The sequence below is a fragment of the Pteropus alecto genome, unplaced genomic scaffold (assembly GCF_000325575.1).
Source record: "Pteropus alecto unplaced genomic scaffold, ASM32557v1 scaffold155, whole genome shotgun sequence".
Classification (NCBI taxonomy): Eukaryota; Metazoa; Chordata; class Mammalia; order Chiroptera; family Pteropodidae; genus Pteropus; species Pteropus alecto.
In genome coordinates this window covers 21,877,314-21,880,294 of record NW_006438113.1, presented here as the reverse complement: position 1 = coordinate 21,880,294, position 2,981 = coordinate 21,877,314, and the positions used below count along the sequence as shown (strand labels likewise).

General features: G+C 36.4%; 1 protein-coding gene across 1 annotated transcript in view; it reads right to left on the bottom strand.

The window, feature by feature from the left end:
* Positions 1-2,981, bottom strand: part of FAM13C (family with sequence similarity 13 member C) — a 118,086-nt gene that overhangs the window by 12,453 nt on the left and 102,652 nt on the right. The window lies entirely within an intron of this gene.

Here is a 2,981-nt window from a genome sequence, read left to right as displayed (position 1 = left end):
AGGGAGGGAGGAGAGAGAGAAAATGGGTATATGAGTCAGCACCAATTCTGGATTTTCAAAAGAAAAAAAAGGGACATAAATAGGCACTAATATCAGAACTATGGGATGATTCATTTATTTCCAGTGCTCAAAGGATACTACGTGACCCAGAAGTGATTATCTCCAAAAATTATCCATAGATGGAAGAAGAAGAAAATTACTCAGTAGCAATATCTGTACTGATAGGGCAATACTGTAGGATTTCTCAGCTTTAGTATGGTCTCTGACTAAACATCATATGTAAAAATTTCAGAAAGAATCATAATAAAGTTCTCTCTAGACATGTCTTCACCTTGGAAGTTTTAATATTTAATGCATTTTCAGCAGTAAAGATGAAAGTCATCTGTCAATTTGAGTTTAAAGAAGTGGGATCTAATGAGATAATCTCAAATGCTAATGAGCTCACCAAGAAGCCATAAATAATACTAGCTACTTTGGAAACTTACAATCCTCCCTTTGGTCCAGCTGTGGCTTCTGGACTCCCCCTTAAGACTCACTTTATAGCTTACTAGCCATTTCAACTCTCCCAGGAACAATACTGCAGCATTAGATAGCGAGGCCCACATGTTCTATTACAGATGCTCTCCTATTTAAAAGGCCTAATTTTAGCCCACTGCAGAGATATTATGTTTATTTGAAGGGGCTTCTAACACTTATTAAATTGTTTAACAGATACTTCATTTAAAATAATGAAAATAAATTATCATTTAAACAAAGATGACATCTAAAGAACTCAGAGCTTATTCTTTGATCTTCAGACTCTTATTTCATGTCCCTGTTTGACTTAGATGTCTCTGTAGGATGACCAACTATCCCAGTAGCCCAGGAGTGAGGTGTTTTGTAGAACATGGAATTTTCAGTGTTAAAACCAGCAATATCCAGGGAAACCCAGGATGGTTGGTCACCCTATTCCTCAAAGATCTTAAAATTAACATATCTAAAACAGATCTTTTGAGTTTTCACACTCACTCCCAATCTGCTCCTCCTCTAATTTTCCCCATCTCAGTAATGGACCCAGAACCATCCTGGATTCTCCCTTTCCTTCACTCCTTCCCACCTAATGATTCAGCATGTCCTTTCAATTCTGTATCAAAAATATACTTTGAATATGTCTATTTCTTTCCATCTTCAAGGCTACTATGCTAGTCCAAGCTACCCATTTCCTCCTCCCTTTCCGCTCTATTCACACAGCAATCAGAAAGATCTTTTCAATGTGAATTACACCATGTCACTTTCCTGCTTACAATCACTCAACAGCTGCCTAATACTTTCTACAGCTTAAAAGGTCCTGTGTGATGGGCCTGAATCTATCTGACTTGACCTCATGCTACTCAGTGCTCCAGCCCTTGGACCCAAGAATTCCACGTACACATAATCTCTTCCCTCAAGGCCTTTAAACTTGCAGTTCCATATGTCTAGAATGTTCCTTGCTGCTCTCTTGGCCTGCTGCTTCTTCTTCATTAAATATCACCTTATTGGCCTTCTTAAATACCGTGCATAAAGCAGAAACCATGTCCATTATTTTCTATTACATTGTCTGTTTGTAATTGCACAGTTCTTATCAAAATCTTTAATGATTTTGAGTTGCTTGTTGTATCCCGACTCCCTGGAGATCACGAGTTTCATGAGGGCAGCAACCCCCATGACTTCTGTATCTTGCTTATTTTTAATATCCAGCACGTATCATAGTTAACAATACATTATAAGTGCTCAAAGCTTTTCACAATAAATGACTGCCCACCAGTCACCTTTATTGTCATAACTATATAAGTAGTTATTATCTGCATTTTATAGGTGGGGAAGTTGGATCTCAGAGAATTCATTCACTTGTCAAGTGTACATGGTTAGAAAGTGGCTCATTCAAGTGCTGAGTGTTGTTCTAAGTCTATTATACCAATCCCAAGTCATCCCCACTGCCCTAGTCAATTGAATAGAGCATATTAATTAGAACTTTGGTATTGACCAAGCTGCTTTTACAGAAGCGGTCAAGGTAACTATAAAATACAGGAAAGCCCATCGGAGGCACTGCAGGATGAAAAACCACAGATGTGTTTGGGTATATATTATATGACATATAATATATATACACATATATACATACAGAAGTTATCCACTTATCCACTGGCTATCACAAGAATCTAGAATCTTTGGGGGAGAGGAAATAGGTTAGCTAAGTGGATAAAACCCCTCTATTCACTCATCACAAAATATATTGGTTATTTTTTAAATCTAAAGTTATTTTATAAAGATAGAGGTGTCCAAGGGCCCATTTCTACTTGTAGATCCAATTAAAGGACTAGTCCAGGGGATTATAGTGAATCTTTGGGATTTTACATATGTTGTCACCTTATTATTAAGACCAAATAATGTATAATAGAATAGGTAAAAGCAGAATTCTCCTCAATAAGACTTCATTTCAAGGTTAAATATGGTAGTTTGTTCCTTCATCTGTTCATTTGCTCAGCAAACATTTATTCAATACCTACTATGTACAGACACTGCAGAATCATGAGCAATAGACAGCCTTTCTACTCAAAACTTTTAAAGTATAGTATAAGAGATAAAATGGTATAGAGCATAGTCAGAGCTATGATGGGGTAGCTACAACTCTTAAGAAATGAAAGGCAACCATATCACTCTTTGAGTTGAGACAGGAAGGTTTCTTGACATAAGAGAAATATAGCAGAGATATACAGGATGAGAAGGGGTTAATCAGGTAAATGCTAACTGCTCTCATCTTTTTCTTTGTAAAATATAGTAAATCTTTTCTTTGAGCTCCAGGCTCATATATACAAATGTCTAATTGACAACTCTATCTGGATGTCTCACAGAGATTTCAAAATGAATATGTCTAAAGCTAAAGTCTTTAGACATCATACCTAAGACTCCTCAAAAAACCCTACCTCTCTATTTTTATTATATAAAATACTAACACTTTCATT